This window comes from Leopardus geoffroyi, chromosome X (assembly GCF_018350155.1).
Source record: "Leopardus geoffroyi isolate Oge1 chromosome X, O.geoffroyi_Oge1_pat1.0, whole genome shotgun sequence".
Taxonomy (NCBI): domain Eukaryota; kingdom Metazoa; phylum Chordata; class Mammalia; order Carnivora; family Felidae; genus Leopardus; species Leopardus geoffroyi.
Window position 1 is genome coordinate 20494619 of NC_059343.1, and position 25689 is coordinate 20520307.

Here is a 25689-nt window from a genome sequence, read left to right on the forward strand (position 1 = left end):
CTCCCAGCAGTCAACAGTGCTGCTCAGGCCTGAGACTCTGTCTGGACACAGCGCCCTCGCTTCTCAGGCAGGGGGAGTCGGAAGTGTGTCTCTGGTCACCCAGGGTTCCCCAGCAGGACTGTGCTGCTTGCCTCCCTTCCCTACTGCCCTACCGATGTCTCCTGAAACCTCCCACGAGAGCCGTTGGCACCGAAATCCTCCTGTCAGCGCCCAGGTCTGGGGGACCCCAAACTGAAACATCCTCCTAGCTTTATCCGTTTCGTTAAAATCTGCTCTCCTCCTTTGTTAAATAGGTTTAGCTCTGCTATAAATTTTTCATTCTCAAACTTAACACCAGGCTGGAGTGGCTCCTCCATCCAACCAACTTGTTTGATACAAGGCGTATCCAAGTTTTAAAAGTCCCCGCATGATTCTTAAGGAACTTTGCCACTTCTTTGCTAGACCGGGATGTGTTGTATTACGTACTTGTTCTGGTACCTGAATCATAGATGAGCTTTCTCTTGGAAAGTTTATTTTCTGATAGATTATGTGAGTGGCGTCATGTTTTAAATATATTAGGGGAATTTAGAACTCAAACTAATTCTCTTGCGAGTCCTTTTATAAAACAAACCCAAATTTATGAATTTTCATGTATTTTTCTTTCCTTAAAGTGAACCATACCTACCTTGATTTAAATGGGACTTCACCTACAGTCTCCTCCATTTTTTTTTTTAAATTTTTAAGTAATCTCTGCACCCAACATAGGGCTCACATTTACAACCCTGAGATCAAGAGTCACATGCTCTATTGACTGAGCCAGCCAGGCACCACTAGTCTCCCCTGTTTTATTTTATTTATTTTATTTAAAATATTTTTTTCATGTTTATTCATTTTTCGAGAGACACGGAGCAAGCAAGGGAGGGGCAGAGAGAGAGGGAGACCCAGAATCCGAAGCAGGCTCCAGGCTCTGAGCTGTCGGCACAGAGCCCGATGTGGGGCTCGAACCCACGAACTGCGAGATCATGACCTGAGCCGAAGTCGGATGCTTAACCCACTGAGTCACCCAGGGGCCCCTCCCCCCATTTAAATGCTACTTCTGCTAGTGTCATTTACCCTATTTCCAAGGATCTAATACAGAACTATCTGAAATACAATATCGATGCTACGGAGCCTACAGGAAATTAGTTTTGTTCTCCAGCCTCACTTTAGGACTACTGTAATGTGTCTTTTTCTCTCATTAATTTGTGGAGAGATGCTGTATAAATCACTGACTCTGCATTCTTCCATTTTTCCAGCATATTAATCAATTAATATTTGAAGTTGTATGAAGTAAAGAAAGAATGGGACTGTAGTCCTTTCTTAGAAATAAAATATTAGAGCTCATTTCAGCATAAAAGTAATGCAAATACACAGAAAACTAGAAGTCAGAGAAGTAGAAGAAAGGCATCAATATTTCTTCTGTATAATGAAACTCAGCATCACATGTTAGTTTATTTTCTATCTTTCTATGTGCAGCTTTTGTGTTTTAATTTTCATCGTGGCATAAGCACGTTCTATGTTATTATCTCTTGTTGGACATCAGGCATCATCTTTTTTTAAATGTTTATTTATTTGGGTGGGGGGGAAGCACAAGTGTGGGGAGGGGCAGAGAGAGAGAGGGAGACACAGAATCTGAAGCAGGTCCCAGGCTCTGAGCTGTCAGCACAGATCCTGACGCGGGGCTCGAACTCACAAACTGTGAGATCGTGACCTGAGCCAAAACCAACAGTCAGACATTTAACTGACCGAGCCACCCCGGCATGCCAAGATGAGTTTCTATACCTCTCCTCTGCATATACTGAGACCCTGCTCTGTGTGGGGCACCTTGAAGGAGCCAAAGAGGAGTAAGACACAGCATCTGTCTGCCAGGAGCTTGGCATCTAGGAGAGGAACGCAGAACTGTTGTCCATAAATAACAGCAGTTCATAAGAAAGTTCTACCTAGGGTATTATGAGGGCACAGAGGAACAAGTGTCTGACTCTAGCTAGTGAAGGGTTTTAGGAGCATGAGTAAGATTTTTCCAGACAGTGCAGATGAAGAAAATAAAATAAATCAGGGGTATGTGATAGCAATGAGAGGAGGGCAGGAGGGCAGCAGCAGTAGAAAGAGCAGATAGGAGACGCCTCTCTGAAGAGGTGACATTTATTTATTTTTGTTATCTTTTTTAACGTTTATTCATTTCTGAGAGACAGAACAGAGCGTGAGCAGGGGAGGGGCAGAGAGAGAGGGAGACCCAGAATCCGAAGCAGGCTCCAGGCTCTGAGCTGTCAGCACAGAGCCCGACGCGGGGCTCGAACTCACGAACTGCAAGATCATGACCTGAGCTGAAGCCGGACACTCAACTGACTGAGCCACCCGGGTGCCCTGAGGTGACATTTAAACTGAGACCTAAGTGACAAGAAGTTTTCAGCCACTCAGGGACCTAGTAGAAGAGTGTTTAAGGCAAAGGAGCAGCAAGCACCAAGGAGATGGGAGTGATCTTGGCTTGTTCAAGGAAGAGCACGGTGGGAATGACACGAGTGAAAGGGAGTGGAGTTGACCTCAGGGAATCGGAGAGGAAAGTAAAAGCGGGTCAAATGAAAGGACAGCAGGGCAGCTCCGAGAGCCCAGCAGCTATTGGAGAACATGAATCAGGAGCGGTTCTAACACATAAGATTGCGTGACTTTTTCAACACTGCCTAGGAGCACCGGAAGTAGAGAGGGCAGATGGAGGGATTGATACATGGTTGGAGGTTGCAGAACAAGCGTAGCAAATAGACAGTGGGGTAGAGGAGGGAGGGAATGGAGAGTTTGCAGCGTTGTGTTCTCAAGTCCAGGCTGGATAAGAAAAGAACGGAAGGCGAGAAGGTTGGAAGATAAGAGTGTGACATACAGGGAGAAAACAGAAGGCTGGGGGATTGGAGGCCTCAGAGGGTTTACAGAGCTTATGTGACAGACACAAGGTAGAGAGAAAGCTGGAAGGATAAAGGGTTTTACTCCGAGAGAAGAATACTGGGGTTTAAGAAAGCAGAGTTCACACAGCTTTGGGTGATGTCAAGGTCCATTGCTGAGGTAAAATGGAGGTGATGGTTGCAGAGGTGATCAGAGAAATGTGGTGTAAGATAGGGTCTTATCTGATTTCATCAAATCAAAGCTTTGGTGTGTCAAAGGACACCATCAAGAAAGTGAAAAGACATGGGGCGCCTGGCTGGCTCAGTTGGTAGAGCATGTGACTCTTGATCTCGGGATTGTGAATTCGAGCCCCGTGTTGGATGGAGAGACTACTTAAAAATAAAATCTTTAAAGGGGCACGTGGATGACTCCGTCGGTTAGGTGTCCCGCTCTTAATTTCAGCTCAGGTCATGATTCCAGGGTCATGGAATCGAGCCCCATGTCAGGCTCCACACTGGTCATGGAGGCTGCTTAAGATTCTCTCTCTTCCTCTTCCTCTGCCCCTCTCCCTTGCTTGCGTTCTTATGCTCTCTAAATACATGAATAAAATAAAATAAAATAAAATCTTTTTAAAGCGAAAAGACAGGCAACAGAATGGGAGAAAATATTTGCTAATAACTTATGTGATGAGACTTGTATAAAAAATGTATAAATAACTGGGGCCCTTGGGTGGCCCAGTCAATTGAACATCTGACTCTTGATTTCGGCTTAGGTCATGATAACATGGTTTGTGAGATTGAGCCCCACGTCGGGCTTTGTGCTGACAGCGCCGAGCCTGCTTGGGATTCTCTCTCTACTTCTTTTCTCTGCCCCTCCTCTGCTCGTGCATGGTCTGTCTCCAAATAAATATTTAAGAAAAATGTGTAAATAACTCTTACTACTCAATGATAAAAAGATAGGTAACCCACTTAAAAATAGGCAAGGAATCTGAATAGATATTTCTCCAAAGATGACACATGCACATGGGCCATAAGCACATGCAAAGATGCTCGACATCATTAGCCATCAAGGAAATGCAAACCAAAAGTACGATGAGATACCACTTCATACCTACTAGAATGGCTATAATCGAATATTCAGATAACAAACAAGCGTTGGCAAGGATACGGAGAAATTGGAACCCGCACACATTGCTAGTGGGAACGTAAAATGGTGCAGCTGCTTTAGAAAATAGTTTGGCAGTTTCTTAAAATGTTAAAATTAGAGTTACTATATGACCCAGCAATTTCACGCCTAGGTATATACCCAAGAGAAATGAAAGCATATGCCCATACAAACACTTGTGCCCAAAAACTCATGGTAGCATTACTCAGTAGCCAAAAGTGGCAACAGTGCGGACGTCCATCAACTGACAAATGAATAAGTGAAATACGGTATATCCACGCAGTGCAGCAACTTGGATGATCCTTGAAAATGTCACGCTAAGTGAATGGAGACAGTTACTACTTAGAGTTAGTAATTGCTCAGAGTAGATTGGGGGATGGAAATAACCATTTTCTTAATGAAATAGAACAGAATAGGCTAGATTAGATTAGACTGGGTCGGGTCTTTACATCTTAGCTCAAGTACCATTTTCTCAGGAAGTCTTCCCTAACGAGGCCAAATCCCCCTCTCTTGGAACCTGTCCTTGATAGCACTAAGCATGGTTGGAAGCTGCTGTTAATTCGCAGGACGATTGGATGGACATTGGGATCCCAGGATGTGAATATAAATACACTGCATCTTCTGCACTTAGCCCAGTCAATAGCACGTAGCAGGTTATTTGTAAGCATCTGTTCAAGGAGGGAAGGAAAGAAGCTGGTCAGTGGGGGCTCAAAGCTGTAGTTGCAAAAAACACAGTAACCTAGAAGGAAAGGAATAAAATGGGGGATGTAGGTAGATGAGGTCTCTAAAATAAAGATCTCTAAGAGAATGTGTTTCAAACTGGGGGGTCACAACACGTTAGTGAATTGTGAGAATGATATACTAAGTTGTGGCCACAATTTTTTAATGAAATGGAATGGGATAGGATAGAAAATATTGGAGAGGCACTTGGCTGGCTGAGTCGGTGGAGCTGGTGACTCTTGATCTCAGGGTCATGAATTCAAGCCCCACATTTGACATGGAGCCTACCTAAAAAAAAAAAGAAAAGAAAAGAAAAGAAAAAAACATATCAGAGAAAATACCACATACCAAGAGTAAAAATTTTCAAGAAACTTTTGTTTGAATTATATAGATCATATATATATATATATATATATATATATATATATATATATATATGGCAGTATCATAGCCAATGAGGTTTATCTGAGGCGTGATTATTGCTGTAATATATATTGTATATGTAAATACACACATGTACATACATACCCATACACATGTGTGTGTTGTGTCATGATTTTACTATGTTCCAATTTTTAAAAATTGAGACACTCCTGCCCATACCCTCTGGTTCAAACATTTATGACTGTAATTCTTTTCTGAAGCTCTGATCATTTTAGCAGCTTGAGAATCACTGAATATAAGGCTTTTGATGATTTGCACAGCATTTTTTAAAAAGTCATTTGTTAAGTACAAATTAAACATTAATTTCTCAAGTGTAAATTGAACACTGGTGGAATTTCTTGAGTATAAACATTAATTTGAGCTTTTAAGAACAAGTCAAACAATGGTTGCAATCTTTATTAGAATATTTTTTCAGTCTGTCAAACGTATCAACAAGTATGATTATTTCTAATCGTTTATGATTAACAAACTGAGGAAGCCAGTGTTGACTTATGTGGCAAAACGCATGTCCTTGATTTAATTTCTATTACCATGAGTTATTTCAAAACAGTTTAACGCCAAGATTTCTTTCAATGTGTGCAGCACGTCACGTGTGCTTAACATTTCTTTCGTTTGGGAAGCATGTGTGGTGGGCGCACAGGGGCTTTGGAGCCATTCTGGTCTTCAAGGAACCCTGGGTTTGCCACTTACTAGCTGTTTGACATTGGACAAGTTGGTGTGGTAGGATCTTGGCTTCCTTGTCTATAAAACAGAGAAAGTGATTTAGGTGGAAATTACCATTTGTAGAGGTCAAAATTGGTCCACTGTTGGCAATTTCATGTGGCTCAACCTAGTGATTATCTTACAGTGTGGTTGTGAAGATCAAACAAGACAATATTTGCACATTTAATATTAATATTCCCTTTGATAATGACAAAAATATTAGCGTCATTGTTGAATTATCTCTTTAAATTGGCAGCGTATACATTGGTCCATTGCACATTATGTACTTATTTAATGTCTGTCTTGCCTTTTTGCAGAAAGAATTTAAGAAGACTGTTTTGCACATAGTTAGTACTGAATAAATATTTGGATACTAGTGAATTGATGTTTCTGTTTAGCTTTGTTTCCTTGGTCATTTATGAGCCATCATTTGGTACTTTGCTAGAATTGGATGAAACGTTAGAGAGCCCAATATGGACTGTTGTCTCCCAAGAGGATGTAACAAAATCTTGTTTTGTACTTCTGTGACGGGTATTTCTTTCCAGGGAGCCAGCCCCATGCAGTGGTGTCTGGTGAATGTTTAACAGAACTCTCTGGAGTTCAGGGTGTGTGGGTGGTGGTGGTGGACCTGATCTGCAGCGCCGGCCAATTTCTGTGCTGATACTTCCGTCACTGCTGCTTTCAGGCCGTGAACTTGACATCGCTGGATGCACAGTTGGGAAGAGATGAGTGTAATGAGCTTTCTGAGCTAGAATCAGGTGCTCCAGCCACACTGCTGGCCCCAAGACTCGTGAAACCCACCCTGAGGGCAGTGCTCTCTAGACTGGGACTGACAGTGCGTGCAGGATTTTTGATTTATATTTATGCTGCTAATAAAGAAGTTTCGTAATTACTGAGTATTTTTGAAAAACACAACTGAACAGAATAGCTGCAAAAGGGGGACAAAACAATAATTATAATATTTATTATTATCCTACATCTGTATGACACCTTCTCATTAAATTGCTTTTCTTGATGAGACAACCTGCAGGGTTTTGCTCTTTTTTCCTTTTGTCAACCTGTTATTTTAATGACTAAAAGACCAAGTAGGTGTTCCCCCCAAAAAGTGCTGTGTAATTTTATATATTGACTCCCTTGATGAGCTAACTGGCTCAGATCTTGGGAAACTCCTTTTTTTTGTGGGACTGTAAATTTCAACATCATTTTTTTTTGAAAAAAATGTGAATCACAATTGGGGGAATTGCTAAGGAAACGGATCATTTTATCTGTGATTTATTTAAAGATTTTAAAAATGGTTCTGCAGTGGGACTCCCGGCTGGCTCAATCGGTTGAGCGTCCGACTTTCGATTTCTGCTCAGGTCATGATCCCAGGGTCATGGGATCGGCCCCCACTGTCGGACTCTGCGCTGAGTGTGGAACCCGCTTGGGATTCTCACTCTCCCTCTGCCCCTCTCCCCTGCTCGTGCGTGTTCTCTCTAAAATAAAAACAAATTAATTGAAAAATCCTTCTGCAAATAAAATGTTTGACTCTAAATCAGGGATACTAAATGGGAGGTGGTATCGTCCTGGGGTGGGGATAGATTTTAGAAATAGATGGTGGTAGTTTTTGTTGTTGTTGCAGTGATTGGGGAGCACTGTTGACATCTAAAGGGTCCGGCCAGAGATGCTAGAATTGGAAATTGTCCCATGTTCTGAATGACCTTCAAATCTTTCTTTTTAAGAGAGAGAGAGAGAGAGAGAGAGTGCACATGACAGCAGGGGAGGGGCAGAGAGAGAGGGAGAGAGAGGGAGAATCTTAAGCAGGCTCCACATTCAGTGTGGAACCTGATGCAGGGGTTGATCTCCTGAGCTGAGATCATGACCTGAGTCGAAATCGAGTCAGACACTTAACCGACTGAGCCACCCAGGCACCATGACCTTCAGAGATATTCTGCTGAGCTGTCATGTTGATGAAAATAAGCACCCAGGTTTCCAAGAGCACAAGGATGCTTGCATTTAGTTTTGCTTCGAACCCTCCAAAAGTTGTTCACCATGTTGGGAAGTCTTAGCAACATTGGTGGTAACTGATTTTGCCACTAGGGCACACCTGTGTCAGTCTTTGTCTTGCACCGTCACTCACAGTGATGGAATGACAGTCTGAGCATTCGGCTCCTTTATTTTGTCTTCTAGTATCGCTGTGCCTGAGTTTACATTTTGAGGTACACGTTATTTTATTATAAATTACTTATTTTTATTTGTCCTTTCTATCAGGGCGTTACGTTGATTGTTTTTTACAATTATGCGTAGGGGTATGTGGTATCACCTGTGAGTTTCATTTCAGGTTAGTACAGGAGGACTACTGAGTATGTGTTATTAAAGGAGTCATTGGGTCTGAGACCCAATAACTAGTCTAAGTGGCTAATCCTTAGCATGATATGACAATGCCATTTCTTTTTCCACGGTCCCAGCATATCTTCCTACCATCTGATATCGCATTCCCTTGGCTTCAAGACTATAAGCAAATTGTTCACCTCTGCCCCAGTCACTACCATTTGTGGTCTAAAGTAACAATTTTAACCATTTTCCTTATTTTTCCTTCCTGGCATCAGCTGAGCCATCGGCATTATTGCCACTGCCCACAGCGGCATCCGCCGACCATCATGAGAAAAAGCCATCGTCTGCGGAATTTTACCCATTTTCTTTTTTATTTTTTTATTTTTTTTAACGTTTATTTATTTTTGAGACAGAGAGAGACAGAGCACGAACGGGGGAGGGTCAGAGAGAGGGAGACACAGAATTTGAAACAGGCTCCAGGCTCTGAGCCGTCAGCACAGAGCCCGACGCGGGGCTCGAACTCGCAGACCGTGAGATCGTGACCTGAGCCGAAGTCGGCCGCTTAACCGACTGAGCCACCCAGGCGCCCCTACCCATTTTCTTGATCAGAGTTCACAGTTTTGCCATTCGTTCTTCAGAACATTTGGTGACCTCTTGGAAAAGGACGTAGTCAAAAAGGCCAGTGGATCAGTTTTTACTGTTGTAAAATGAAGTGAGCCTAAATTTCCTTGAGTTTAGAATTTGCCCGTGAGGAATTCAGAGGCAGGCAGGAGCGAGCACATCTGTTTCGTCTCGTGCCTTACGTAGAGGCAATAAACACTCCGGTAAGAAAATAAGCACTTAGTGCTGTGCACACAGTAACAAAAAATAAATGCATACTTTGAACGGGACCCTAATATGAACCTACAGATCATGTTGTCAACACAGTGAAAATGAAAAACAATGCGTCGTCAGTGAATAAACTCGTAATGAACATGCAGGGCTCACCTTTGGCAAGAACGCAAAGTAGCTGGTGTTTGTTTCCAGTGCTTGTGTCTTCTCTCTTGGGTGCCCTTTTCTTCCCTCAGCACCTCCCACCGCAGCGAGCCTAAGGCTCTCGGCCGGTCCTTTTCTGATTTGAAGGAGTCTCCCCGTCAGAAGGAAAGGGGTCTGGTACACCTTTTTTCTTACTAACTCTAGAATCTTTTTAGAGAAGATGGGCTGTCTTCGGAGATGAGGATAGTGGTTACCTTGGACAGGCAGAAATGACTGGAAAGGAGCTCGAGAGCTTCTGGGGGAGCTGGTAATGTTGTGTTTCTTGTTTTATTGTGGTAAAAGATACATATCGTAAAATTTACCAACTTGGCTGTCTCTAAGCGTACAGTTCAGTAGTGTTAAGTATATTCACATTGTTTTGAAGTAGATCTTTAGAACTTTTTCATCTTGTAAAACTGAAACTCTGTACCCATTAAACAATAACTCCTCATTTCTCCAGTGCCCTTGGTAATTGCCATTCTACTTCCTATTTCTATATATTTGACTACTCTAGATACCTTATATGGGTGGAATCATGCAGTCTTTATCCTTTGGTGACTGGTTTATTTCACATAGTATCATGTCCTCAAATTTCCTCCATATTGTAGCACGTGACAGGATTTCCCTTCTAATGTTGTATTTATTTTTTTAATGGCATTTTTCAATGTTTACTTCTTTTTTTTTATATGAAATGTATTGTCAAATTGGTTTCCATACAACACCCAGGGCTCATCCCAACAGGTGCCCTCCTCAATGCCCATCACCCACTTTCCCCTCCCTCCCACCCCCCATCAACCCTCAGTTGATTCTCAGTTTTTAAGAGTCTCTTAGGGTTTGCCTACTTCCCTCTCTGGAACTTTTTTTTTCCCCCTTCTCCTCCCCCATGGTCTTCTGTTAAGTTTCTCAGGATCCACATAAGAGTGAAACCATGTGGTATCTGTCTTTCTCTGCCTGACTTATTTCACTTAGCATAACACTCTCAAGTTCCGTCCATGTTGGTACAAAAGACCATATTTCATTCTTTCTCATTGCCACGTAGTATTCCACTGTGTATATAAACCACAACTTCTTTATCCATTCATCAGTTGACGGACATTTAGGCTCTTTCCATCATTTGGCTATTGTTGAAAGTGCTGCTCTAAACATTGGGGTACAAGTGCCCTTATGCATCAGCACTCCTGTATCCCTTGGGTAAATTCCTAGCAATGCTATTGCTAATGTTGTATTTCTTGATCTGTGTGCTGGTTACCTGAGTACACTCCCTTTGGGAAAATTCATCCAGTTGTGCACTCATTTTTTTTTAAGTTTATTTATTTATTTTGAGAGAGACAGAGAGCTTGTGAATGGGGGAGGCACAGAGAGAGAGGGAGAAGCTCAAGCAGACTCTGCACTGACAGTGGGGCTCGAACTCGCGAACTGTGAGATCGTGACCTGACGCTTAACCACCTGAGCCACACTGGCGCCCCCAGCTGTGCACTTACTGACTGGACCCACTTCTGTATGCATGTTATACTTCCAAGAAAGACTTTATAAATTAGACGGAGACAAAATTTAAAAATCATCACTACCGCTTCTGCTAAGCTATTAGTAACTTGTGTTAATGTTTCCCAGGGACGTTTTGGAAGCACCAGTTAGAGAAGGCACCGCTTAACTCCAAGGGGTATGTGGTGAAGGCAGAACTTCAGAAGAGATGGCTTCACACAGGCCCTATTCAAATCTTCCTTGATGTGTGGCTCTGAGCCCCTTCATACAGAAGGCTGGTACTACCCATCTCAATCCAAAATCACTAAACACTAATACCCCCCTGCCCCCCACCAAACAAGAGCAGAAGGTAAAGAAAAAAAACCACTGTCCTTAAAGAGGTAAATGAAATTGGGAAGAAAGCCCATTGAAGACAATTTTAGGAGAAAGAACAAAACAGCGTTGGAAGAGGACAATCAGGTAGGGTTGTCACATTTAGAAAAACAAAAAGCCAAAAAGACAAATGATCGATACAGGACACCCATTGAAACTTGAATTTCATATAATCAACAAATAGGTTTTTAAAGTAGAAATATGCTCCAATTAGTGCATGGGACATACTTGTACTCAAAATATATTTGTTGGTGAGGCACCTGGGTGGCTCAGTCAGTGCAGTGTCTGACACTTGATTTTGGCTCCATTCATGATCTTAAGGGTTTGTGAAATTGAGCCTGGCATTGGGCTCTTCACTGACAGCGTGGAACTTGTTTGAGATTCTCTCTCTCCCTCTCTCTCTGCCCCTCCCCTGCTTGTGTTCTCTCTCTCTCTCTCTCTTTCTCTCTCTCTCAAAATAAATAAAAAACTTTAATATAGGGGCGCCTGGGTGGCGCAGTCGGTTAAGCGTCCGACTTCAGCCAGGTCACGATCTCTTGGTCCGTGAGTTCGAGCCCCGCGTCGGGCTCTGGGCTGATGGCTCAGAGCCTGGAGCCTGTTTCCGATTCTGTGTCTCCCTCTCTCTCTGCCCCTCCCCCGTTCATGCTCTGTCTCTCTCTGTCCCAAAAATAAATAAACGTTGAAAAAAAAAAAACTTTAATATATATGTAAAAATTTGTTGTTTATCTGAAACTCACCTTCCCCTGGGCACCCTGTATGTTTTACCTGGCAACCCTAGATACGAGGGAAGGAAGAGGGAGATAAAATCACAGGGAACATGAAAAATGTCTTTTCAATGCAGGGATCCAGCCCAAAGCCAGATTCTCTTACAACTACCTAGCATTGGATAACATTCCCTGTCCTCAATGAGGGAAAGAACTTTGCACTAGGAATCAGTTTAATTTTGCAATGAAGAAAAAATTGGACTTTTCTTAAATCTCTTGCTAGGGGTCCAGAGTTTAATCCAAATCCTTTCACATTTGCTGTTTTGCCGAGAGCTGAGTGACACAAACTGCCTGGGATAATGGTGTGGGGTTGCAGGCAGGAAGGGCAAAGGACTTCGTCTGAAAGACCTAGTGCCTGGTAGTGACTTGTCAGTTTTCATCTGAAGCAGTTTTTTGATGTGTATAAATAGGGGTTGCCATTAAAAGTACTGCATCATTACTGGTGGGGAAAAACAAATTCCCGAACACTCCGCCCTCTCTATTCATCAAAGCCAAAGTGTCCAAGATTCACTCAAGGTGAATGAGGGCAGTTGTTCTGGAAGAGTTCGCTTTGTCACACAGTTTCTGATTTGCTTTGAAGCCCTGCGGTTAAAGCCTTCTAACTCTCAGTCCATAAAGGGATAATAAGGCTTGATCAATGTTAGTTCTCAGGCTCATTGTGTAAAAGAAACAATTTTTAAAATTGCAAGTATATAATGAGGATGAAATAATTGACAAGATGATTCTAAGCTGAAGTTTCGCAAAGCCCATTTTAACGATTTGTTGTAAAATCAGAAGTATAGTTGCGTGTAGTTAAAGGTAAACGTCCTTTAACTAGTTTGTTACTAGACATAGGTAAACTATATGTTCTGTGACCTTTTTAGACCACTAGTTGCTTAGTAAGATTTTCTTTCATAGGTTTGAAGTAAACTTTGGCCTAGCTCGGGTGGAATTATCACCAAACTTTAAAACTGTGAAAGACTGAATTTATTACATGGGAGCCATATCTATGACTGTTATCAACTGGAGAGGTAGAATCTTGGTTGATACTGTTTATGGCTTTATGAAACTGTCGACACCCTGACCTGCATGTCCTCGCACAGTTTCCTTAGGTGTCTATAACCTCAGCTTCCTCATCGACAAAAATGAGGGGTGGACCAGATGACCTCTACCCTCCAAGCTGTAAGACATCATGACTAGATTCCACTAAAGGTGTGTCCATCTCAGGGTTAGGTGACTTAGAACAACTTACCTAGAACTTTTCTCAGTAGTGGTGTTTATTATTTGAATAGATAAAGGTAAGTAGAGTACACAACAAGTGTTATCGATTGCTTCCTGTCCCCTTGGAAATCTTTTGTGGGTAAATAATCAGAACTTGGGGGGAAACCAGAATGCCCATAAAGCAATAATGTCTAGATGGGACCAAGGATTAATGAGCTGAGATGTGGTTACTACAGGGGGAATAGATTCCATGAGAGAGAGAGAGAGAGAGAGAGAGAGAGAGAGTGAGAAACCTGTCTTTACTTCCTCAAAAAACCAGATTGTGCCGGTTGGGAACAAGAGATTGACTCTTAGGAAACTCTGCTGCCAGAAGCAACATCTTCTGTTTGATTCCCATAACGGTCAAGGAGAGCACGTAAGGGCAGCTGTGACACAAGACGGGACCACGCCTGAGGCTGAGTGTTTCCACTCACCCCAAGTCTGAGGTGAACAGTCTGTAGGTAGCACCTTGGGGATCAGGCCTTCTCACCTCCAGAATCTTCATACCCGTTAAGTCAAGTGTTTAAGATGCAAATTATTTGGATCACGACACCCTTTTTGCTTCCACACTCACTGTCAAGTATTTGTGTACTTTCTGACAGATTATAAATGTGTCTAAAAATGTTCGGCCACAGCTTCTTGCTGTGACTCTTCCACGTGAGACAGCTTGTGACCATCCCCTCAGCCATTTTCTCAAGGAAGCAACAGCTTGGAAGGGAGACTCGCAGTCGGGAGGGGAGACTCCGGGGTCAAACAAGGCAAGGTCATGTCAGCTGCTTTGCCGGCTTTATTCCTTCCCCATGCTCTGGCTCTGTCTTCCTCACCAAAGGGACAGAAATCTGGAAGGATATTCTAAGGATCCCTGAGTACTGTGTATACGCAGGCACTATGGAATATATGTACATCCTCAAGGACATACTAATCAAAGCTAATTTACAAGGGGATCTAGGAGAAAGAGTTGTAATATGGTCCATATCATGGTGTGTACAGAGTGTGTATGGTAGGTGATAGTTCGTAGCAAAGTTCAGTATTTTTTCCAGAAAACTCGGCAAAGATTTTACCCTCTGAGGCATAGATGCCCATCTGCTTGTCCCCAGAGCTTGTGAACAGGTTATTTCACGTGGCTAAACGGACTTTGCAGATATGATTAAGCTAAGGGTCTTGAGATGGGGAGATGATTCTGGATTATCTGCATGGGCGCAGTGTCATTACAAAGGTTCTGATAGGAGAGAGGCCGGAGAGACGAGAAGGAGACATGATGAGGGAAGCAGAGGTTGGAGTGATGTGAGGCCATGAGCCAAGGAATGCAGGAAGCCTCTAGAAGGCAGAAAAGGCCCAGCCACAGACTCCTCTTTAGAGCTTCCAGAAAGAACGCAGCCCTGCTAACTCCTGGATTTTAGGGCTTCTGACCTCCAGACGTGTAAGAGAATAAACGTGTGCTGTTTGAAGTCACTCAGTTTGTGGTGATGTGTTACAGCAGCCACAGGAAGCTAATGTAGGAGGGTTCAACAGGCTATTTTCAGTTCAGTGAGAGTGCTTTGGTGAAAGCGTTGGGGGTAATGGCAGGCAGGAGGGTTCAGAGTCAGTTACTGTACAGAGTTTATTGGGAGCCCACCATCAGCTAGGAACTGAGACCTCCCTTGTGGACAAACTGACATGGGCTCTGCCGATGCGGAACTTACAGCCACAGGAGGAAGACCGACATTAAACCGAAATGGCTATTAATTAACCTCAGGTGTGCAGTGTGCTATGAAGTACCGCATGGTACGATGCAAGTGATTAAAAGGAGAGCTCTTTCTTCTGGATGGTCAGGGAAGGTTTTCCTGAGGATGTGATGTTTAAGGCAGACTCTGAGGTTGGAAGAGCCTTTCAGACAATCGGTAGAGCATATCCAAAAGCTGTAGGCAGGCAAAGCCTTGTGTTTTAACGAGTTGAGAGAAGTCCAGTGCCATTGGAGCCGACAGAATAAGGGCTAGTGCTGTACAAGAGGAGATGGAGGGGTGACTAGGGCTAGGCGAGACAGGGCCTTGTAGGCCGTTGAAGGATTGTGGCATGCCCACATTTACAGTTTTATTTTTATTAAAAAGATTTTTCCTAATGTTTATTTTTGAGACAGGGCGAGACAGAGCATGAGCAGGGGAGGGGCAGAGAGAGAGGGAGACACAGAATCTGAAGCAGGATCCAGGCTCTGAGCTGTCAGCGGGGCTCGAACCCACAAATGCGGTATCATGACCTGAGCCGAAGTCAGATGCTTAACCGACCGAGCCACCCAGCTGCCCTGAGGTGTTGAAGGATTCTAAGCAGAGTTTACGAAAATGGGAACATGTTCTGAATTCCAGGTCGTCAGCTGTCAGCACAGAGCCGGATGTGGGGCTCGGACTCATCAAAAGTGACACCGTGACCTGAGTTGAAGTCAGACGCTCGACCAACTGAGCCACCCAGGCGCCAACCCCCCGCCCCTCCGTATTTATGCTCTTAAAGATCACGTAGGCTATAGTGGATGAAAGAATGGATTGAGGTGCAACAGAAGATGGCAAGAGACCAGTTATGAGGATACTGCAACAGCCCGGGTGAGAAGTAATGGTAGTCCTGGCTAAGATGGTGGCCGTGGGGATGGAGGGAAGCAGAAGGGTTTAAGAGATGGATATATAGGTCAGAGAATCAAAAGATTTGGCGATTGATGGAGCGTGAGAGGTGACAGAGAGGGAGGTGTTAGGGATGGTGCCTAGGTTCATACTTAAGCAACCCGGTCAGCAGAACTGCCATTTTCTAAGGAAGGGAACCATGCTGGAAGAGAAGAATTTTGGTGGGAAGAACATGAGTATGACTTTGGACATGTATAACCTGAGGGGGTCACTGAGACATTCATGTGGAAATGTCAAGTAGGCATTTGCATACCCGGGGGCAGGAGATTTAAACTTGGGAGTTAGAATTTCAACGGTAAGTGACGTTCTGGGGACAGCGGAGATTGCCCAAGAAGGGAGAAGCCGGTAAGAGGAGGGCCTCTGAAAGGGCTCTAAGGAACCTCAAAGGAAGCAGAGGAGCAGAGGTCAGAGAAAGAGACGTGGAAATGACTAGAAAGCAAAGGAAAAAACAAGGAGGGCGTGGAGCCAATGAACTGAAAGGAAAAGTGAGTTTTTTTCAGAAAGGACGGAGTGACTGTGAGATCATGAAAAATAGGGACTACAAAGTATCCCCTGGACATGGAGATCGTTGGTCAGTGACCTTAGCATGAATTCGGTGTGGGGGAGGGAAGGGGTCATCTTCTCTAAGTGTTTCTGGCAGACGTTAGTGAGAACAGGGTCTTCAGGAAAAGCTACGTGCTGGTGAGAAGTCGGACAGGAAACTGCTGCCGGGAGTGGCTGAAGGCTGCACGGCCACCACCGCCCACGTGCACCAGTACTTTGCCTTCCCAGAAAGACACGTAGGTGGCAGACAGGACTCCAGACCCGCAGGGCCTTAACCGCATCTCCTTGTACGCTTGTCACCTTTGGCCGGAATCATTCCCTCTTTCTCTTAGCTCTCTGCTCCTTGCTTGCAGCCATCCCTGTCTCCCTTCTTGGTTATTCTGAGACTGGACCCGTGAGCTCACCCTCTCATTCTCTCTTCCTTTCATTCTAGTGTTGAAGAGATTTTGTGTCTCCAGGGAGTCGGAGTGACTTGATATCTCAGAGCAGTTCTGCAGTGTGGATGCAGTGGTTCTTCATGGAGCGCGGTGAGTCCTATGAGCAGACAGAGAACAAGAGCATATTAGGTAAGTGACTTGACGGAGAAGCTTGAGGGGAGGATACGGCTAAGTCTTCTTCCGTGTGGAAAGCCAGAAAGGCTATTGATAGAGCCAAAGACTCGCTCCAGGTTGGAAGGTCAAATAATCTTGCCGTTCAAAGAGAGAATGCTCTCTTCGGCAGCACCTGTACAAATAACTGTGAGAGAGAGCGTTCCTCTGGTTTTTATCGTCTACTGAAATTCAGCTTACGTATAATTCACATGGAATTCCTTGACCACGACTATGAGGTGTATGTAGGAGTCCAGCCTCCTCCACTTTCGTGCGGCCACAGAGCACAAAAATGGGAACAGGCGTTCCTCAGGTTATACTGCCAGATAAAACTCACTCAAGACCAAAGTGGCTTTGTCGCTGAAACCAGAGCAACAATAGGAATCCTGAGAAGAAACACACACACACACACACACACACACACACACACACACACACACAGAAAGAATGAAGTCATTTGAGGGAAAGGAATAAAAGAAGAAAAGGGTTATACAAGGAGTTATACAAGGGGAGACAGAATACAGCTCTGACTCACACAATAATTAACTCACTCTGAATAATATCAGAGTTCTGAACTTGGTTTTGAACACGAATATAGCTTTTATTTGTACAGTGGGGGTAGTTGTTCCCCCCCCTTCACTCTTTCCTTTACCCTTCAGGTTAATTATTCCCTCAAGGAACACAAAATTCTTTTCTCTTGTTTTCTGGGAAAGTGCTTGTGCTCACTCTTCCCTCAGGATCTGTTGAATAAGTTAGTACCCGATGAAAGATAGTAGCAGGTGACTACATGGGCACTGATAAATAATTGAGTATTTTAGTTAGAGCTCTTCTCAGAGACTCATGATCTTCTTTCTAGAGATCAGCTGAAGTGCGGCCCTCTCATTTTACATAGGAGGAACTGGGCATGGAAAGATGAAGCAACTTTCCCAAACCCACAGAGCTACTTCGTGGCAGATCTAGGCCTGCAACTTTGGGGTCAGGTGTCTCCGAGGCTGTGCTGTCCCGTTCGAATGCAGCAAATCAGCCGCAGCGCCCATAATTGAGAGCTTCTTCCGGCCGGGAGGGTACCTTCTCCACCTCTCACGACAAATCTTTAAAGGAGGCCTTGTCACTCCCATTTCCCAGGTGAGAAAACCAAAGCTCAGAGAGGTTAGCTAATTCGCCTAAGACCACGCTGTCAGTGCTAGTAGAACTGCCTAATCTTGTGGGATGGCCGAGTGGGGATTATCAGCGTCTAGGGCCGATCCGACTCCTCAGGGGGGACAGGTGATGGGATGCCTGCTGTCACCAGGAATGCCCAAAGGTCCACACCACAAAATATTGACCCAACTCCTCGGCTATGGTGCCTAAAGGTTGAACTTGGAGTCGTGGCTAGGAAAGAGCAGAGTCTTGAGGGAATGGAATGCTGAAGAGTTGTATTTTCTTGGGAAGGGGAACTGTGTGGAGCAAAGGAGAGCTTTTCAGGCTGAGTAGGATGATACTTCTTAAGCGGAGACAGCGTAAAGGGAAGGGTTCTCTGGAGAAGGAACTGATACTTCCCAATTCTGAACGGTATCTAGAATGAGGCTGGATCTTTGAGCCCCTGATTGGGCTGAGGCGTTTATGGAAATCGATAGCATGCATTTATAGAACCTGATCAGTATGCCGTGACTGTACTATTTTTGAAGGGGGTCCATCATTACATAGAACTGAATTATAATCCTGGGCTCAAGATATCAGGTCCATGCATGGCTCTCTCTTTAAATAAATACATAGGTAAAATGAACACCCGTGAACCCAACATCCAAACCACAAACTGGAGCAGTCAATGAAGCTGTCTGACGATACCGAGTTTTGAAGAGGAAGATATGGATTAGCCAAACCTCTTATTCATCCCTAGGAATATAAATTACTGTAATCAGTTTCCATTATTTTATAGTGTTAAACATTCTCATGGAATCTATAAACCTGGCCAAAAATAACAGCAGCACTGTTTATTTGTAAATTATAGGGCTATGTAGCAAGTTTTTCTTCCTGCCACATCTGAAAGTTTAGACGAATACACGAATCTTCCTTTTTTGAATGGGAAAGCCTAGCTCTTCAAAAGCACCCATTCCGCACCTTTTTCCAAGTTACGGTTAGCTTGAACAGGAAGGCAATACTGTATTGCTTGTCACTAGTCATATGTTTGTCAAATGGGATCTAGGACTAGGAAGGTGTAGTCTTATTTTTTACTGAGGCTTGTCTGTGCAAAGCGATTGCAGTTTTAGAGAACTCATCTGCTTGCATTTGTTTGGCATCGCTCCCTCTGCTTGTATAGGTCTTCAAGTCATGGCAGAGACAAAAGCCTTGGCAACTGGGTAACTCCCTGAACGATAATCCAGTGTTGGATCTCCTGACTCTACCATATATCAGTGGATGGCCACGGGCAAGTTGCTGAACTTCTCTGAGCCTCAGGTTTCTCATCTGTAAGTAGGCAAACTCATGTGTGCCTTGTGGGGCTGCTATGTCGATTAAAAGAGGGAACTGCCCTGGGGCTCCTGGGTGGCGCAGTCGGTTAAGCGTCCGACTTCAGCCAGGTCACGATCTCGCGGTCCGTGAGTTCGAGCCCCGCGTCGGGCTCTGGGCTGATGGCTCAGAGCCTGGAGCCTGTTTCCAATTCTGTGTCTCCCTCTCTCTCTGCCCCTCCCCCGTTCATGCTCTGTCTCTCTCTGTCCCAAAAATGAATAAACGTTGAAAAAAAAAATTTAAAAAGAGGGAACTGCCCCTAACCAGCTAGGCCACAAAGAAGCCCAGCAGCAAGTGTTAGTTATGTTTTCTATAGAAACAGGAGTATAAGGGGTACCTGGCAATATATCTCGCACAGCACGTATCTAATAGAAATCTAATGTGATTGGGGCGCCCGGGGGGCTCAGTTGGTTAATTGTCTGACTCTTGATCTTGGCTCAGGTCATGATCTCACAGTTCATGGTCCCCCCTCCTTGGCGGTGGGCTCTGTGCTGAGAGCGCTCAGAACCTGCTTGGGATTCTCTGGCTGCCTCTCTGCCCCTTCCCTACTCATGCAGACGCATGCGTTCTCTCTCTCTCTCTCTCTCTCTCTCGCTCTCTCTCTCTCGCTCTCTCTCTATCTCAAAATAAATAAACATTAAAAAAAATATAATGTGATCCCCAAATGTGAGGCACAGATGTAATTTAACATTTTCTGAAAGCTACACTTAAAAATGAACCAAAAAACCAAATGAAATTAATTTTAATATTATATATGATTTAATCAATGTAACTGATATATCTAACATGTTATCATTTCAACATGTAATCAATATAGAAAATTCTAAATGAGACTTTGTTTTCTTTTTTTCTTTTCTCTCTTTTTTTTTTTTTTTTTTGCATACTGAGTTTCTGAAATCCAGTGTGAATTTGCCATTTACGATACCTCTCAGCTCGGATCAGCACATTTCAAGGGCTCAAGAGCCCCACTTGGCTACTGTTGCTGTTGTATCGGGCAGTGCAGCCTTAGCGCTTCTAATGAGATTGGATCTCTTTAGATTTCAAAATCTGGACTTTCAATTCTATTCTAGTGCACGTTCCAAACGATGGGAGGCGATTGACCGTATTCCTGTTCCTTTAATATCACTAATTTGTAGTTGCCTCGTAGATGGGACACGGGTCAGATTATCCTAGAGCTGGCGTCCCCAATCTTTTTGTGACAAGTGGCTGTTTTTCTTTTCCTCCAGGCTTTTGGAATAAGTGGTGGGAGAAGAAGGTGAAAAGAGTTGGAACTGACAATAAAACTCCAGCGCCCTGGAGAGGGGGCCTTCCTGGAAGCTACATAAGTCTCCCTGATGGAAGGAAATCTTAGCGACTTTGGAAACGACTCAAGTTTGCTGTCATGTTCACATGTGGTGGTGGTGACGGTCAGGGCCAGGGGGAGGCTGCACCTTAGTGAACAGCTTGGTTGAATGAGGGCTGTACTAAACTCACCGATGTGAGAAATGCCAAGTTTTCCAGATAATAGGTGGCACCTTAGATGTCAGAGTCCACTGCAAATAATAGCTCGTGCTCAGTTAGTTATGGGTACTAAGTAAATACTAATAGAAACTGATAAGATCATGATTTGGAGAAAAACAGAAGAGCAGTAAGTAGACTGTGACAAGTTGCTGTGTAATTACCTTTCATCTTTTGGGGTAAAGGAGAACTGAATAAAGCCACTCATGTTACCTATTCTGGGCTCACATTTTTGGATCACGTTCCCACCCAGAGACTCCAAGGAATTCCTAAATGTCAATCCAACCATGGTATCACTCAAAACACTCCTTAGTGGTTATCATATTGTTGGCATTTTTCTGTTTCCTTCCAGACTTTTTCTGTGAAGTTTTGTGATCTTTTCGTAGCTGAGCTCAAACTTAGTACTAAACTTTGTATCTTGCTTTTACCCACTTACAATGTTTGCATTTTCTGTGTTCTCATATAGACTTCACACCACAAATTTTTCTTAAGTTTATTCATTTTTGAGAGAGAGAGAGTGCACATGACACACATGAGCAGGAAAGGGGCAGAAAGAGAGGGAGAGAATCCCACGCAGGCTCCACGCTGTCAGTGCGGAGCCCAACGTGGGGCTTGAGCCACGAACTGAGAGATCATGACCTGTGCCGATATCAAGAGTCAGATGCCCAACTGACTGAGCCACCCAGGCACCCCTCACACAACAAATTTTTTTTTTAATTTTTTTTCAACGTTTATTTTATTTTTGGGACAGAGAGAGACAGAGCATGAACGGGGGAGGGGCAGAGAGAGAGGGAGACACAGAATCGGAAACAGGCTCCAGGCTCTGAGCCATCAGCCCAGAGCCCGACGCGGGGCTCGAACTCACGGACCGCGAGATCGTGACCTGGCTGAAGTCGGACGCTTAACCGACTGCGCCACCCAGGCGCCCCTCACACAACAAATTTTTAATGACAGTGTATCGGTCCATTGAGTGGGTGTGCCATGATTTATTGAACTATTTTTCCATTATTGTCTTTTCCTTCTGGATATTATAGGATGTAACTTTGTTTCATAAATTGGGCACATGAAACATTACCTTTCTTTATTTTTAAAAAATAAAATTAAATCTGGGTTTGAATTCCCATGTGCAGGGCTGGCAAGACACCCAGCATAAACCATCAATGGGGAGCTAGTCCCATGTGTCTATGTAGGGGTATGTGGAGAATGCCTACTATGACAGCTAGGATACTTTTGACTCAACACGACCCAAATTTACTCAACCTGGCTTAAACCGTAAAGGAGAAGTACCGGCCTGTATACCTGGCAGTTCAGAGGAAGATTCAGGGTTGGTTTGATTTAGTCACCTGATAGCATCATCAAGGACCCTGTTTCTTCTCATTTTTGCTCTGCTTTCTACAAAGTCAGCTTCTTCCTGGTCATAAGACGGTTGTCAGCTGATGCTACATGCTCTTTTGCATGTGCTCAGAGGTAAGGAGAAGGTAGAAAGAGAGAAAGATTCTTCCAGAAGCTTCCTCCAAATAGCAAGCAAGTTTCTTTCACAGAAGCCTCCAGGAAATATCTTCTCCTTTCTCATTGGCCTAAATTGGGTCATGTGTCCATTGAACCCTCCTGGCTATGGCCAAGGGTCAGAATCAAGCTCATTAGTTTTTTTAAATTATTTGTTAAGTTAATTTATTTATTTTGAGAGAGAAAGTGTGCACGCGTGCAAACGGGGGAGGAGCAGAGAGAGAGGGAGACAGAGAATCCCAAGCAGGCTCTGTGCTGTCAGCAGAGAGCCCAAAGCAGGGCTCGAACCCACAAACTGATATCATGACATGAGTCAAGATCAAGAGTTGGATGCTTAACTGAGGACCCCCCCCCCACCAGGCACCCTGCTCATTAATTGTTAGATTGAACCATATATTTCATTACTACAACCAGAGGAGGCTATTCCCCCCACCCGCAGCACAAATACACTGCACGGGGCAGTAGACAAAAGTGGGGGGAGTTACCAAGAGAAGAAGGAATGAATTTACAGAGATTATCAAAATGTCTCTTGTATCTTCCAACTTCTGTTTTCGGTCCTGCTGTACAAAAACGGCTAACGAACGCCCTCAGACACGGTAGCCCAAAGAAGCCCAGACGTGAAGTCTCCATTTTTTTTTTTGTTTTTTTCGTTTTTTTTAGGTCAGGGAAGGTCAGCTACCTCTTTCATTTGCCCCACCAAGAGGTGCAAAAACAAAACACAGACTTAATTTCTCCATAAATTATCCTGCCACACCATTCCTGTGCTTAAAATCTTTTCTGACCTCTTTTTGGAGGAAGAGAAAGACTACTACTAGTAGAATGAAAACCCTCCCTTGTTAGAAATGAAAGGACCAGGATAAATGGACTTGACGGGGACTTGCACCATCCAAAGTAGTTTGTCACAAAAATCATGAATCTGAGAACTTGGGAAAATAGAGCTATTGCTTCAAATCACACACATACTTGAGTAAATATAGAAGTTTAGTAAAACTTTATTAAGTAACCCTTACTAATAGTTCACTCATCTTCCCACTTCCCTTTTTTGAAAAAGTTTATTTATGTTGGGAGAGAGAGAGAGAAAGATTGTGAGCAGGGGAGGGGCAGAGAGAGAGGGAGACAGAGAATCCCAAGCAGGCCCTGTGCTGTCAGTGTGGAGCTGGACGCGGGGTGCAGATCTCACGAATCGTAACCCGAGCTGAGGTCAAGAGTCAGATGCTTCACTGACTGAGCCACCCAGTCGCCCCTCATCTTCACACTCCTGACTTGCCACCGTTCACATCACAAGGGGGGGCTGGTGAATGTTGGACACAATCAGAATTTCCTTCAATAGGTGAATGAGCAAATAAACTGTGCTACATCCAAACAATGGAATATTATTCAGACCTAAAAAGAAATGAGCTGTCAAGCCAAAAAAACCATGGTTGAACCTTAAATGTGTATTACTAAGTGAAAGAAGCCAATCTGAAAAAGCTACATACTGTATGATTCCAAATGTATGACGTTCTGGGAAAGGTAAAACTATGGAGACAGTAAAAAGTTCAATGCTTGGGGCGCCTGGATGGCTCAGTCGGTTAGGCATCCACCTTTGGCTCAGGTCATGATCTGGCGGTTCGAGCCCCCATCGGGATCTGTGTTGACAGCTCAGAGCCTGGAGCCTGCTTCGGATTCTGCATCCCCCTCTCTAGGCCCCCTGCCCATTCACACTCTGTGTCTCTCTTTCTCTCTCTCTCAAAAAGTAAATAAACATTAAAAAAAAAGATCGATGCTTCCCAGGGGTTAGCAGGGAGGGATTTGTAGGCGGAGCACAGAGGATTTTTAGGGCAGTACATCTGTCCAAACCCATAGAATGTACGGCACAGGAGTGAACAGTAAGCTGTGGACTTTGGTTCATAACATTTCGATGTAGGTTCACTGATCGTAACAAATGTGCCAGTATGATGCAGGATGTTGATGGTGGGGGAGGCTGTGTGTGTACGGGAACTCCTTGTAGTTTCCACTCAATTTTGTTGTGAACCTAAAAATGCTTTTAAAAAAATAAAATCTTTTTTTTTAAAAATGCAGCCTGGTATTAAGAAAGAACATGGCATTGAGAGTCAGGAGACCGGGATTCAAATTTGGACTGTCATGTACAAGCTGTGTAATCTTAAATTATTTTAACCTTTCAGTGTCTTAGTTCACTCACCCGTAAAATGAGGATACGATTCCTCCATCAGACTTATTGTGAAGAGACAAACACAGGTCCTTTCACAGAGCATACGGCAGGTGCTTAAAATATATTAGTTGAGAGTAAAGAGAGAAGGAGGAGGAAAACACAGGGAGGCAAGGAGGTCATGGCCAAATCAAGTGCTGGTGGAGGCGTTTTATTAACAAGATCCACCGGATAGCGATCGATGATGAGATAATCAGGGGTTATTTTTTTCCCCTCATCTATTCCACTCCACTTCGGCTTTTGGCTTTATCAAATTATGATTTAATAAAATGTCCATTATTGCATGAATTACTCAGAATACTACCCTTGCCTTTGTCCCCCATTGAGAGCTGATGGGAAGGAATGCAATCTGGGGTCGTTTTGTTGTTCCTGCTGTTGGTTTTCATTTATTTGAAACGTATTTGTTGTGGACATAGTGAGTGGTACTGACGCTGGACATGGCAATGAAGCAGCGAATGAGACTTGGGCTCAGCCATCACAGGGCTTGTGTCTAGGGTGGAAGACAGGCACTGAGGAAATTCTAACAGTGTTTTGAGCGTTACAGTGAGAAGCGCAGAGAATCAGGGAACCATATAGCAAGGGGAACAAAGTGCCTACATGGTCAGGGAAGGCCTCCCTGTTTTCTCAGCGATGCTGCTGCTGAGGTGTGAGGCATTAGCCAGAAGGAACACGGAGCTGGGCTAGAGTGCATATGGCGGAACAGTGGTTCTCGCCCTTGAGCATGCATCAGAATCACCTGCGAGGCTTGTAGATGAGTTAACTTTTACTGCCTGACACACTATCCAAAAACTTACCAGCTGGAAACAAACATTTATCACAACAATCTGTGAGAGTTTCGGTGGGCCAGGAGTCCAGGAGCCACTTATCCTAGTGGTTGTGGCTCAGGGCCTCTCAACGAGGTTAGAGTCAAGGCACCAGGGGAAGAATCTGCTTTCAAGCTCACTCTCGTGGGCTTCTCCACATGGCTGTCTGTCTCGCATGCCACATGGCAGGTGGCTTCTGAGAGAGAGACAGACAGGAAGGCAGAGAGAGGAAACCCCAAGAGGGAAGTCACAGCCTTTTTTTTTTTCTAATGTTCACTTTATTATTACTTTTGGAATACATGTCCTTTA

The 25689-nt window shown here is 44.0% G+C and overlaps 1 long non-coding RNA gene and 1 other non-coding gene across 5 annotated transcripts; one reads left to right on the plus strand and one right to left on the minus strand.

Moving 5' to 3' along the window:
- Positions 1-8494: 8494 nt before the first annotated feature.
- On the minus strand, positions 8495-8581 carry LOC123595548. Its single transcript, XR_006711236.1, has one exon. It is a non-coding gene; the product is annotated as a small nucleolar RNA SNORD35 (small nucleolar RNA).
- Positions 8582-15298: 6717 nt separating this feature from the next.
- LOC123594613 lies at positions 15299-21078 on the plus strand. Of its 4 annotated transcripts, none has more exons than XR_006710802.1 (5): positions 15299-15673; positions 16725-16857; positions 17735-18003; positions 19178-19325; positions 20592-21078. It is a non-coding gene; the product is annotated as an uncharacterized LOC123594613 (long non-coding RNA). The 4 variants fall into 4 exon arrangements; XR_006710804.1 differs by having other exon boundaries at positions 17771-18003; XR_006710805.1 differs by having other exon boundaries at positions 16725-16818.
- Positions 21079-25689: the final 4611 nt, after the last annotated feature.